A 14,864-nucleotide genomic window follows, 5' to 3' on the forward strand; every position below is an offset into this window, starting at 1 on the left:
TAAGAAACGCAGCACTAGATAATTTTAAACCCTTCACATACCTAAAAAGGGCATATTAAACCACAACCTTAGTCATAAACCTCCAGTAAGCGCAAAGACAGAGTACCGCGGGCGCGAGTTGCAGCCGCTTGGCTTGGAGCGCACAGCACACGCCAAAGGAAATGGGTGTCGTACCTCGCCTGCCTCCAGCATCTCCTCCTGCAGCCCCCACCCTCCCAACCACCTGTAGCAGCCTCAGAGGAAGCAGACATGCTCCCACATACTTTCCAGCTATGCCGTGCCAGCCACAAAGTCCACACGCAGCCAGCAACACGTGTGAAAATGCATACGTGGGGAGCCAGCATCGGGTCTCTCTGCAATGATTAACCTCGTATGCAAGCAAGCCAGAATTACTTTCTCATTTTGTAATTTAAAAAACAAACTAGAAAAGCAGCCCAAAGAGCAAAAGAGAACCCCTCCATCGAATTTGTGCCCTTTCCCTTTCTCCCCCTCATGCACACCTACCCACACCTACACTGTGCTGGAAAAAGGCTGTAAGCATGGCATTACCACTATTGTGTCCTAGGTACAGGGAGTTGCGGTTTTGAGATTAAACACCCAGCAAAGAAATTTTACCCTTTTTACCAGAATTTTCCATAAGCAAATGAACATTGGTTAGGAAAATAAAATAGAGAAATGTCTAAATTTCCTCTCATGCTCAGATGAGGCTATACGGTTGAGATCACTTCCCCGTGATAACTTAAAATTAGGGCAAAAAGGACACACACCAAGTGCCAGAGAGAAGATGCCCTGCCATAGGGACCATGGTACTGGGGACACTGGGAACTGGTGCCAGGGCAGTGTGACCTGGTTTGGGAGCTTTCCTTGCTGGTGCCAGAAGGGCACCCTAACTCTACCAGATTCAAATACACTGCTATAGGTATCTTTTTGTCAGTGGTCAGTCTTCAAGGGAAAGAAAAAAACAAAACTAAACCGAGGGGGGAAAAAAAAAAATCATTACACCCCCCACACCCCTGAAAAACCCAGCAGCCACAGAGAAAGAAGCTTTAACCCTCTAAACCCCAAAGAAAAAAGGACCAGAAAAAAGACCCAGGGAAAGCAATTTGTTTTCCAAAGGACGTCTGGAAACTCTTGGGGCGCTTTGCCTATTCTGCAACAATGATCCTCTCTCTGTGAGCCATTTCACCTTTGCCGATATACCGGGGGAGGGACCCATGGGTGGGGAGGGAGTTGGAAATAAAAACAAACACTGAAAAGCTATTTGTAAACTGTTTCACCCCAGTGAACCCTTCAAGTTGTGGTTTCTCTAACCGACTGCACAGCACACCTGCAGAGTGAGCTGGGGCAGGAGACACCCCTCCATAAATACCCGGGAGATCCCTGCTGGGCTGCACCTCCTGGGTGCAGGATCCGTGTGCCATGTTCCTGGCAACAGCCTAAACTTTACAGTCAAGTAACAAATGGAAGGTGGGCAGGGGACAAAACCACATAAATGCAGATATCCATTTCCTCAGATAAAAATGCCCTGAATACAATTTCAGCTTTGCAACAGTCAACACTGCCCTTTTCTGGGCTTCAGCACATACAAGATCTCAGGCAGCTGGTCATCCCTCCGTCACGCCACAATCTCTGACTAGCTAAAGAAAGCAGCTGTGCCAGGTGTTACCAAGTAGAGGTATAAATCCTACAGCATTCTCAGCTCCATCCAGGTGACCTGCAACCTGAAGTGCCAAATCCAGCAATTAAGCTATCCCTCAAACCCTGCACAGTCCCAGGAAAGCCAGATGCCCATCTCCTCCAACATCAGTTCAGCACTCCGGGTCTGTGGCCCAGCATTTGGAGCAATAGGCTGGGAGCAAAGACATTTCTCACAGTTCTGGTTTACTCATAGTCCAACAAAAGGGCACTAACTTTCCCCTCTGGATGGATTACTACTTTACAAACAAAAAAACACCAAGCAAATCCCAAACCACTTACAGGTGGTGAATCAGCCATTGCTTGAGTCACGCATGCACAGAGCGCACCAAACTCAACTGAGAGCTGCACCACCGACCTCAGCCTTTGCTCTTCTCTGCCTGCTCACCCCACCTTCACCCCAAACCTAGCAAGGAACTTCTTCACAATGCTCTGAAGGTTTAAATCAGAAATATGCAAGCAATGCTAGTGTGGGCATAGACATCCCAGAAGGCAGAGTGGGGAGGGTGGATTGCATTAACTAACATTGCTGATGCTGAAAAATGTGCAGGTAACCAAGAGGGGCAAATCTCAAGGGCTGGTGATCAAATAAGCATCCCTGATATGGCTGTTTGTCCAAAGCTTCACCAAACTATTGAAACTTACTGAGGTGCAAAGTAAGACTAGAAGGGAAAACCTCTCAGAAGCCCTAATTCTTCACACTGGAACATGGTTACCAGGATATTTTTTTACATGGAATGGAACTGGATTCTAGGAATGGATCTTCTACCTTTTCCTCAAGACCAAATCATGTTTTTATTCTGACAACAGCTGAGCACAACAGAACTCTGCTATGGCCCCATCATGCTACAGACCCTATAACCAAAGGTTATTCTTTCCTCTCTCGCAGCTTTTGCCTTGCTTGTTTACAGAACTGTGGCATCAGGAAACCCTAAAACCACCTGTACCAAAGGACAATCATAGAGAAGACAACTTCACTGCAAGAAGCAAACTGCAAGTGGGGGGAAGGACAACAGGCACTTGGGGAAGGAACGAGGAAATGTGTGGGGCCAAGCAAACCACTTCTGGCATTCATGTTTACCACTGCCCTACCCTTCTGCACATGCACACCCTCTCCAGAGCACTCAAGTCCCATCTGCACTTTGAATTCCTTTGCTGCTCAGTGTAATAGTCAGCTCTTTCGTGTCATTTTAGAGCAGACTGCAAAGATTTCGCTCCTATAAAGTTCTCCTATGACATTACTGACCTTGTGGCTCTTCACACTACTCCAGTCTTTATAAGAAAGAAAAAAGTAGTAATGTTCTCAAGTGATTCAATCAAGCACTATGTTCATCTTCAGAAATAACTGGCAACATTTTGAAATCAAAATATCTGCCCCACTGATGTAGAAAGGCTTCATAGCTGGAAGTTATATACAGAAAACACTTAACAGAGCAGTATTTTTTTTCTACCAAAACTCATCATGAAAAGCACCAGAAATATTTGTAGCAGGCAGCTAATAACAATTACTACTTTCCTTGCAAGCTATTTTCACTAAATTAGCCTTGATAGCATCACAATTTGTTGAGGTAGGAAACAATAGAAATTAACAAGACATGGCAATCTGGGGAGGGAAAAAGAACTATGCAGGCAGCATTTACCCCTTGAAAGTAGTACTTGGGAAGAAAAACAAGAAGCATTACACTGGTTAAATAACATGTGGGTTTTTTGTACTTGTGCACTCCATGTGCAACCCTGTGTTTTGCTTTAGTAACTGGGGCTAGACAAAACAACTGGACTGTAGCTGTACAACACTGCATGTCAGACCTTTACTTTGATCTTACAAAATGGGAAATTTTTTCAGAGAAAGTTTAGAGATGCTCTGAATGATACTCACAGCTTTTTAAGCTTGGAATTTGCTGGTTGGTGCATTAAGCATTACTCACTTTCTGAACAAAGTGGAAAGTTAACACAAATTGGCAGATGACTAACTGTCCAAGAAAGAGATTACTGAATGAATCACTGACTCTACTTTTAGTTTAATAATAAAACAAATGAAGAGGACCAAGAAGGGGAAAAAGACAAACAAAAAAATTTCCTTGCAAAGTGTTCAAATTTGCATTGCCCATGAATTTCCAGCTATGACAAACTATGCATACATTTCATAATTTATCATGAGTTTTACACTGGGGTTAGCTTACTGACATGCCCCATGATTACTTCACAGTCTCACTTAATTTGGATTTCTGTAAGAACTCTGCTCCACACTTTCCCTTGGTACACATTTAATAAGTTACAGGAACAAATTAAGGGATTTGAAATTAAGTTAAATTGTTGAGTTGAGTCACAAGCACTTGGCAGGGTAAAGAACACACAAAAGTACCTCAGGCACAGCAGATACCTGAAGCTGACCTGAAGCAGAATTTTGGTTTCCCAGCTCAAGAAGAGAACCTAATAAAAGGTTGCATTTTCATTTTTGCTACCCAGGGTCTCGTAAAAAGTTTCCCTAATGCACAACCAGCATTCAGCTTTGCAGAAATCATCCCAGGGTGCCGCTCAAGAACACATAAAAGGGGCAGCAGTGCTGTCCTCCTCCCAAACAACAGCCACCCAGCCCCAGCAGCCTGGTGGGGTGAAGCTACAGACAGCAAATCTAGGAGATCTGGGCTTGCCCCTCAGCCACCTGCACACCCACTGCTCCTCCCTGACTTTCCCACATTAGCCCTGCTGCTCTTTGGACCTGTGGTCTTACTCATCAAATTGCCTGGGAAAATTAGCCAGGGTTAAGAAAATGGTAAACTGACGTGTACTAGGTCGAAAAGCTGAATCAGCTCAGCAAAGCACAACAAGCAGATGGCCAAGCAGGACCTCATGCTCCCACCCAGTGGCACAAGGCACTACCAGCTCTCAATTTCACCCTCTCATTTCGAAGGATGACATTAGACTGACTCCCTCCTGCACCTGAGTAAATTCAAGTCACTGGGGTTATCTGCTGAACCTGTTACTCAACATTGTTCACCATCATCCCCAGAGTGATAAAAGGTTGTGAGAAGACCCAAGAGTTTAGGAATGCAGCCACATGGTTCAAAAAATTCTCCATAGTCAGCAAGTCTGCTCATTCTCAAGTAAACATCCTCAAGAGCTCATCACATCTGGGAGATCAGTGACATGACCTGGTGGCATGAGGCCAGAAACCAGAATCAGGCAGGAATTAGAACAGTTATTACAGAATCACAGCATGGCTTGGGTTGGAAGGACTTTCTGGATCATCTAGTTCCAAGCCCCCTGTCATGGGTAAGGGATGCCTTCCAGTGGACCAGGTTGCTCTAAGTTCCATCCAACTTGGCCTTGAACACTTCCAGGTTTGGGGCATCCACAACTTCTCTGGGCAACCTGTTCCAGTACCTCACTATCCTCACAGTAAAAATTTCTTTCCAACATCTAATTTAAACCTACCCTCTTTCAGTTATTTGAATATTTTCAGGAGATAGTACTTCTGCATTTTGTTAGCACTGAGGACTCATTTGATTGAGTTCTGCTTTCCTCTAACTATTTCTTCAATTGTTTGTTGCACATACAACCTGGAAATATATCCCTAACCTCTCATGGGCTAGGAAGCAAGTTCCTACAGCCAAGCTACAGGTTAGGCTAGGCACAGGCTGCTACTGGTTTTCTGCAGAGCCACCACATTGCCAGAGCAAGACAAGAACAATCTTCAGGAGATGGGGCATGATGCAGTGACAGTGCACTTTGGAGACCAGATGTCCCATGGCCAGCTCTAAGCCTTTTAACAAGTTTTGGTTTAATTTGATGCATTATCCAAGTTCTTGACAGACTCCACAGCAAACGTAACATGCACAAAACTAACCCTACACACAGAGTAATTTCCTGCCAATTTAGTTCTCCGGGTTGGCCCACTGTGGGATGAGACAGGTGCCAGGGCAAGCAAAGGCAAGGAGAGAAGATGCCAAGCAGAATCATAGCCCTAAATTTGGCAGCAACACTATCATATGCCCTTCACAGGTCCTGCCCTCAGTGATTTTGGACACAAATCCCATTTCAGAGTCAAGAGCCCAAAACATCAGTGAGATCTAGACCCATTATTCGTTTGCCATGATCCAACCTTCATGGCACTTCTGATGGCAGGGTTTTCTAAAGACATGCCAAACTCAGAGTGCTGAACCTGTGTCCTCTTGAACTCTGAATGACCAATGACACCTTATTTTGCAGGCTTTACCGATTATTCTTCTGTGAACTTCAGTAAGAACTGTCCCTAAATAAATCCCTTAAGTTGGAATTTGGCCTTTTATGCTATATCCATCTGAAAATAATAAAACCTGCGTTGTTGTTGCCATGTAACGAACAACTGGATTTCCACATGTTGCAAAGTTTAATTTCCACAGGCTTCTGTACCTCTATTTGTAGTGCACTTCTCCCAGTAAGAAGCTACAAGATAAAGATTCTCCGTCAGAGTCTGGTCACACAAGAAACTGACAAGTACATCCAAGGTATTTCAGCACAACCAAAACCAACTACATTAATATATATAAATATTTAGTGGTAAAAAATGCCCGCTGACAATGTGGAAGCTCGGTTAAGTCTAGATTTTCTGATTGGATTTTGTTAAAAACACACTCTGCTTTTAAAATAGAATAAGAAGAAACAAAGAACCATCATATCCTTATAAGGATTAACTTACTAGTATAAATATTGCAACAACAGAGAAAGTAAACATGGAGGCTTCATAAATGTGGGAATTTTCACTCCAACAGGGAAGGAAATACTAGCACTGCCTCATGTACAGCCTTTAAACCTTGTAACAACACAGGCAACTTGAAAACAGATAGCAACACTAAATATTAATGCAGCAGATCAGGAGCCACTGATTGGACTACAATTCAAAGTACAACACCTTGAAAAAAATAATTAAAATTTTATATACTGTAACACCACAAAGGGCATGCTCTGCTTACATGAAAACAAAATAACCTCGCAACCTACAAGTAACACTTTCAAACAAAAAGCAGAATGTGCTAGAGGTGGCACCACTGCATTGAACAAAGCGCAGAATCTTTACAAAAAGGTAAACAGCTAAAAGTATTTGAAAACTATTACTTTTTAAGAGAGAGAGAAAAATAAAATCATTTAACAGATCACTTTCTGATTTGCACTTTTCTCAGTATCACTTTCAGTACTGGAAGATGCGCGCTTCCTTCCAGGTAGCGACAGACACATCCTACAGTTGTCATTTATGTTTCAACTCCTATTTTCTGTTTATCTTCCTCTCCACATCCTCTGACCCCCAACCGAAACAGCAACACAGGTCACTCGTCAGCCTTACTGTGCCTCTCCTGACCAGACTGGAGAAGAGGTAGAGAACAGCAGCTCAGCAAGATGAGGTAGTGTGCCAAGCCTTCCCCCAGTCGACACAAATACTTTATATTTTCCAGATCTCTGACATCAAGGCTAAGCATCGGCAATACTCTACAGTCAAATGTAAATCATTAAAAGAAGACAGGAGAGGGGAAGACTTTTGCACTGCAAGCAGTGGTATAAGTAGGTTTTCTTTGGAGGGTACAAGATCTTTCACTGCTGCATAGCAAATCACTAAATCTCCCAAAAGTTAAAAAAAAAAATCCCAAAGTAATATTTTCCAACCTTTCACTAAGAGTAGGGGCGAAAACCACACGTTTTAAAGGTCTTCCACAGTTTTATTATTAGAAGTAGAAACCCTACTGATACTGATGAGTCATTTGTATTGGCAGAAACCAAGAACACCCATTTTCTTCATGTGTTATAAAGCTCTCAGTGTGGTTTTCTATTAATTACTGGTCAAAGTAGTTGACTAAAAACAAAACAAGTGATATGAACTCACCTTGTTTTTAAACCCTGCTCTATAGCAGCTGATTTTCTTTATCACACTTTCAAAGACCGCTTATTTTTCACCCATTCCACAAGAAGAAGAAGAAAAATACACAAAAGACAACTACAAATCTAAACTCCCTCACAGTAAATCCAGAACTGCAGATGGCTAATTTGCTCCACTTCTGCAAAGGCTTTTGTGATCAGCTAAAAAAGAAAGAAGAAAGGAGGGAAGAAAAACACCCAAAAACCACAACAAGAAGATCAGTTAAAAATCATCAGTCAGCAGCAGCTATCATTTTAGAATCCTTATGAGTAATCAGAATAGAGTCTGTAAATAAAGAAGCAGTTGTACAAGAGCGTGAGCAGACGAAGGAATCCTTTCATGCCAGCAGCCAGTGAAATTGCCACACATGAGGTAAAAATGAGACTAAGAAATAGCAAAATTTTGAAAATTAAAGACAGCTAAAACCGGGTTTTTTAAAGTTTAATCATAAATCCTTGCTGGCTTTAAAGAAGATTTATGCCATAAAAAGGGGTGGAGGGCAGGAGACTCCACAGCACAGCTTGCATTTGGAAAGGAAAAACACAATTCATAGGTTAGACTTGCCATACCCAAATTTGAAACTATGCTCAGGGGGAGTTTTGGGTAACACCCCAGTCACAAAAAAAGTACAAAAAAACCAAACAAACCCAAACCCTACGTAAACCAAAAAAACCCAACACCAACAAAAACACCTAAAGCCCAGAGGCTGAGCTTGCAGATCAGCAGCATCAGAACGCACTCGGGGCGCAACCTCTGCAGCGGCACAATGAACTTCCACTCTACCCCCGGCACCTAGAGGAATGGCAGCCTGGCACAGTGACAGTGTGTTTTGATGTTGCTGGGGAAGAAAACCACAGCAAAGCAGTGACCGGAGAACCGAAAATAACCTTTGAACAGCGGCTCGGCACTGCCGGTCTGCGTGCCCGCGCCTCCCATCGAGGATGGTTTATAGCCAGGGCAGCTCCAAGCTGCACCAGACACGTGAGTCAGCAAGAGCGGCTCGTAGCGAACTGCTGACACGTTCAATTGTACTCGCACACACACCGAACACACCTACCCGCCAAATAAAAAACAGCCCGCATGCAAATCGGGCTGAAGGAACACCTCCACACCTACAGTTCCTGTTTTCCTGGTTCAGGTTAAAATTTTAAAGCGATCACTCAAGAAAGAAGGGGGGAAAAAAAAAAAAAGGAAAAAAAAGTACTCAGTGAATGTCAGCTATAATAAGTAGCTGTGATTAAGTCTCAGGGGTCATTTTGTTTATTTAAGCTGCTTTTCCTCTTTTCAAAAAACAAAATTGCTGCTCCACAGCCCAGAAGCCCCGCGTGGTGACAGGCAGCAAACAGTTCCTGTTTTTCTTAGTGGGGAGACTCCTTTTGAACCTGTGCACCAAACCCCATCTACCCATCACAGCCCGGCTGATTTGGTTTCAACATTCAGGAGGAGAAAAGAAAAAAAAAAGCTTCAAGCTTCTGTTTCAGCTCTTACTAGGGATAAACTGGAAATTCCCTTGCTTTTTGCTCCTAATAGCTTTTCAATCATCTTGTTCAGCTGAGATAGCAGAGACAGTTGTATGCAAATGATAGGTCTCAGGAATAAATCTGGGAGGATCTGACCATTTCAGGTCACCCTTTCAAAGTAAAAAGAAGAAAAAGGCATAGCTCAGGTCCCCGTGTCCCTTGCCCCTGCAACCACCACCGGCACCACCTCCTCCTTCTCCGTCTCCTTTGAGGCACTGAATCCGAAATGTCCCGGCTGGCTCTGGGGGCAGGTTTGCACCAGCAGGTGTAAACAGCAAAGGGGGAACAGACACAGAAGTCAGAGAGGGCTGAGGTGGTACACACAGGAGCCGCAGTTCAGCCCCCACTGTATCAGGAGCTTTCACAGACAGTTTTTTTCAAGCTCAACAGGGACACATCTATTGACCTGCTGAGATGCCAGTGCAGCACAGGTGGTGTTCTTCAGATTGTTGCTGCGGCTCCTTCTGCATGAAGATCAATACCATCGAGCAGAGGAGTCTTCCGAGCCCAATTTTTGACAGATCAAAGTTCTGCCACACATGTAAACTTTTAGCATAAGGGCTTTCCCCAACTTATTCCCTCGTTCCTTTTCTTTTGCCTGTTCTGAACATGTGCTTGCTCTTTGATCATTAGTTCTAGTAACTCACAAGATGCAAGTCCATCATTGGTCACAGAGGCAGCATTTGTACACATTCCTCTGCTTGCCTGCTTTAAAATTGTAATTCATAGTCTAAGAGTGGCATAGTATGCAGTGCTCTTTTCAATCCACTACAAAGATGTTTCTGCCTATCTAAAAAGCAAGATGAGCACATTGCAACTCAGCTGGCTATATTCATACATTCTACATCTTCTTGATACAAGCTTCAAATAAATGTGGAATACTCACACAGCTGCCAAGGTTAGTATCTTTTGGCTGAATTTAAAGGCATGATGACCGTTTTTTGTAACAACCTGAATGAGTACTTTGAGCACTATTCCAGAAATCCTGCAGGAGTTACTGGGAGTAGAACTCTACTGCCCATTCATCTATGACAACAAAATCATTTGGGCACCTGCTCAAATATCAGCAAAGAACTGCAGTATCAGAACAACACTTTTTACACATTCTCTTAAAGCATTCTGTAGTCTGCAGGAACACTGAAAGCAGTAGGAGTAACTCAGAGAAAGCATGAAGTTTAAACCTGAATTTTCTTCAGCACATCAATGGAATAATGCGTGTATTTTCCCTAACAGCTCAACTCAGAAAACCCTTATATACAAGCATCACACCCAAAATGAACTGAGCTGGAAATTCAGACCCAGAGATGAAAGAAGTATGCATGCTTTCAAATTTAAGTCAGACCTGCTCAACACTGCAGGTACATTCTTAGAGTAAACTAAGAAACCATTCACAAAGTATTCCTTTGAGTAAAAAGGCATACACATTTTGATTTGAATATATAAACCATGTTCATAGCACCTATATTAAAACCACAAGAGACACTGTTCATGTCACACAATAAATACTATTCAATTTTATCAAGTTTATTACATAAAAATGCCATTATTACTGAAAAGATTGCTTGGCATATGTTGATGTTACACATCTCATTTCTCAGCTTAGTGCCATAAACCTCTCTTTGCTATGGTCTGAGAAGTCTCTTTATGTGTGCATATGTGATGCCCTACCCAAAAAGAATGTCACAGATGTCACAGGCACACAATCACAAAACATCTATTTCTATTCTTAAAAAAAAAACCAAACACTGATTTATTTTTTTTTACACTACCCCTTTAGAGAAAATCTAAAAGAAAATAACTGGCAATCACACTGCAGCCTCATTAAGAAAAAAATGGCACATCAGACTGAAAAATCAAGCAACAAAAGTTTTAAAATAAGCAAAGGGAAGCAACTTCTGTCACATATTCCACACCACACATCATCTACCCAGGGTTTTATTTTCAGCTCTCTTTGTCTTTTACTGTGCACTTGCAGAAAGAGATATGTAAAATTGCTATTTATTACGGAGACTTTACTATTTCAATGAGTATCTGAAGACTTCTCCAATGTCAAAGATTTACCAAAATCTCCTCATAAACTCAGGTTTTATACCTAACTTCCCTTCCTGCCCAACACAAAAGAGCAAACAGACAATGTTTTCTTGCTGTAAAATGAACGACTGAAAGCCAAGAGGAAAAGAGAGGAAGGCATCCCACCTACATCACCAGAGCAATCTGCCAGCATGCACATAACCACCAACAGATGCTCCAGATGTGCCTCTGGGTCAGAAAAAGACCAGGAGTACCTGTCCTAGAACTGTTTCCCAGAGTGAGATACCTGAGCATAAACAATTGCTGTTGATTAACAGATCTGTCAGCATGTGCATTAGTCATCTATTCACTGCCTGCATCTTCCCCATCTACTCTCCACAATGGTAAAAGTTTAAAAAAATTTTAGCTGTTCAACCTCAAGTCTCAAAGCAGAGTTGCCCAGCACTGCACACTCTGCTCCTCTGGAGCATTTCTCCAAAGATCCCTAAATATCTTGAGAACCATCCTATCTCCAGAATCACCGGGGACCTTTCCTGCCCGCTTGGCAGCTGTGTGCTGGCGTACATCTGTTTGAGCGGCTCACTCGGCGATACAGAGGAAACTAACAAGACAACTAGACCTATGATCCTGATTTTTCAGTTCTCTACTTTTCCAATTAGTCACGGCTTCCTTCCATTCCTTGTAGAGCACCTTCAGAGCAGCCTTTGAAGCTGAAGGGTCAAATGTGAAAAGCAATGCTGAAAACTCAGGTTCAGTACACGGCAGGGAAGTACAACGCCGATCCATTTTGCTGCACAGCTGCCCAGATCCCAGTGACAGGGGCAGGCGGGTGGACACAAAAGGCAACAAGGCTTTTAAAAGAGCAAGCCCGCATGTGAGGTGGAATTTTATTTCTATTTGTCAGAGGTAGAGCTCCTAGAACACTGGTTTAAAGCTGTTGTCTATGGGGCGGTTGCAGCAAAAACCTAAGACACCACCTTATCGTTTTACTCTACCCATCTCATCTCAGCAGTTATCTCAAATTTCACTATTTACATACCTGAAAAAGTCAATTTACCCAAGCATCACCACCCTCCCCAAACTGCAGAGCATTCCACCAGCTACAGCAGAATCTCAGACAATTCCCAGCTCAAAACAGAAAAAAAGCAACAAAAACCCAACTTGTTTTCAGCTCGAGGCTCAGAAGAAAAAAATTAAAATATGCATAAGTTTAGCGACAGTTCCAAAGTCTCTGAAAACGGGCTTTCATCACGAAAACACTGACACGGCTTCAACAAGAGCAAACAGGAACGCTGTAATTTCCCAATCTCTCCAACATCTTAAGGAGTATTTCTAATCAGATGTCGTCCCTGCCTCACGTTTATCAGTAAAGACCGAAACCCGGGGTTTACTCCGGAGCTTCAACAACAAGGGCACAATGATCTCACAGCAAGTGAAGCGATTTCAGCAAGGCACCGGCTGCATAACCAAAATAGCCCGCTCCACAAAAGGAGAGGCACGGTTTCACACTCAGCCTCTTTCCATGACAGCCAGCGGCTCCGGGGCGCGCTGCCGCCGTGCCCGCACGCCGCGCCTCAGCGATCCCGGCACTCCTGTTACCGGAGTTCGCCCCGCTCCGAACCCGCGGCACCGGGGGCGCGCTGCCCCGGGAGGCTGCAGGTGCCCGCGGCGGCGGAGGGGCGGCCCGGGGCTCCGCGGCAGCGCGGAGGGGAGCGGCAGAGCGCGCACGGACGGACGGACGGACACACGCGCGCCCGCCGCGCACTCCCCGTTACGCAACGCGCGTATTTCCCACTTTAAGGAATAAGCGCCGAGCGCGCCTGCACAGCCCGCGGAGCTCCGGGGGCGGGGGTGCAGCCCCCCGCCTGACCCCGCGCAACAGCTGCTGCGCCTGGGAGGAGGAGGAGGAGGATGAGGAGGGGAGAAGCCACGCTGCCCCCCGCACGGCCGGCCTCCCCCCAAAGTTCGCCCCCCTGCCGCCCGCTCCCCGTCCCCGGCGGGGCTGCCGAGCCACGGAACAGGCGCACTCACCTCGCCTCCGCGCAACTTTCGGGGGTCGCCCCTGTCGCTGCAGCCTGGGCGGGAGCGGGGGGAGGCAGCGGGGCGGGGTGCAGCGGGCCCGGGGCTGGGGGGGCTGTTACGGCTGAGGAGGTTTGGGGAAGGGGGAGGTTGTTCTTGTTGTTGCTGCTGCTGTTGTTTCGGAAATTCTTATTAGTATTTCTCTGCGGTCAGAAACCTGCACCCTCCCCCCCCCAAATGAAAAAAAAAAAACCCGACCCAGACGATCATCACATGGCGATTGCTTTGAACCAGCTGTTTCCAGAGCCAAAGTCTTGCGGAGAAAAATAAAGGGGGAAGGGAGGGAAGGAGGGGAGGGCTGGCAGGGGGGCCGGAGGAGGAGAGAAAGCCGCAGCGGAGGGAGGGCGGGTGGAGAGAGGGCGGGCGGGGGGGGAGGGGAGGGGGAGCAGCACCGCGGCGGCTGTGTCGCTGCCGGAGCGGCACCCGGGGCCGGCGGCGGTGGCAGCCCGGCCGGTGGAGGCGGAGGAGAGAAGGCGGCGCTGCTGTGCTGCTGCTGCTGCTGCCGCGGCCGCTGCTGCTGCCCGGCTCTGCCGCCCGCCGCCGCCTCCCGCGCCCCGGCCCAGCGCCGCCCCCGCCCCTCAATCGCTACATTGTTGACATTCGCAGGCTGACGTCACCCTCCCCGCCCCGCCGCGCGCTCCATTCACAACAACGCTACGCCAGCGGCGCAGTGCCCGCCGCCGCGCCTACGCCCGCCGCGGCCCCTCCGTGCGGGGAGCGCCGTACGGCCGCTCCGAGAATAGCCGCGGCGCTCCGCCCGCCCCGCCCCTCTGCGGGCGGCCAGCGCATGCGCGGCACGGGCTCGCTCCCTCCCGCGGCAGTGTATATGTGTGTGTGTGTGTGCGCGCGCGAGAAGGGGGTGCGTGTGTGCGTGCGCGCGTGCCGCCAGACCCCGCGCCGGGGCTCGCGCCGGCGGCCGCGGGGGCCTCTGGGAGCCGTAGTCCGCCGCGAGGGGCCGCCATGGCGGCGGGGGCGGCCTGAGGGGGCCCCGCTACGGCGGCTGTGGCGGTGGGGAGGCACTGGGCAGGGTGCGACGGGCAGGGCAAAGAGCACCCACCCCGGTCAGCCCTGGCTGCCAGCGGGGCCGCCTCGGTGTCGATGCCTGCGTTATTTTGCGCGCTCCACCCCCCTGGAGAAACCTCATCCTACTTAGAGTGGCGACCGCAAACGCGCAGCAGTCATGAGTCAGCCGTGCCCAGCATCGCACGGGGAGGTGAGCGCTCCGGGACTGAAAACAAAAACACAACCCCGACAAGTGCTCCCGACGCGGGAGCGCTGATTGTTCTTCTGTTCTTCGCCTCCCCTCGGGGGTGTGTGTGTATGTCTGTCTGTCTGTCTGTCTGTGAAGCGCCCGAATCCGAGCCCCTTCCCCACCCCGAGGCTTGGCGCCATGGTTCCTTTTGCCAAGTGGAGAGCTGTGATTCCTGCAGATTATCCCGGTGCCGGCAGCCAGTGCTTCTGAGCGAGACCCCAAACGTCAGTGGACATGAAATGCACTTGGGAGAACCGGTAAATGAATAAGCCGCATTCTGCAAGCCCGAGTTACTCAGCCGGGCTCGGACGGAAAAACATAAAGATGAAAGACAGCTGATGAAAAGGAAAGTTGGGGAATAAATGATTCACAACAGGGGCCGTGAGTGAGATTATCTCTG

General features: G+C 46.9%; 1 protein-coding gene across 2 annotated transcripts in view; it reads right to left on the reverse strand.

Moving 5' to 3' along the window:
* The window catches only part of BACH2 (BTB domain and CNC homolog 2), a 183,189-nt gene extending 169,726 nt beyond the window's left edge, over positions 1-13,463 (reverse strand). For both annotated transcript variants that reach the window (XM_054279575.1, XM_054279574.1), the window contains exon 1: positions 13,165-13,463. The gene's annotated coding sequence lies outside the window, so the exon portion shown is untranslated. The remainder of the gene's footprint in view (positions 1-13,164) is intronic.
* Between the last annotated feature and the right edge of the window lie 1,401 nt (positions 13,464-14,864).

Source organism: Melozone crissalis, unplaced genomic scaffold (genome assembly GCF_028551555.1).
Source record: "Melozone crissalis strain CALT ecotype California unplaced genomic scaffold, PUWL_Pcris_2 ptg000027l_1, whole genome shotgun sequence".
Taxonomy (NCBI): domain Eukaryota; kingdom Metazoa; phylum Chordata; class Aves; order Passeriformes; family Passerellidae; genus Melozone; species Melozone crissalis.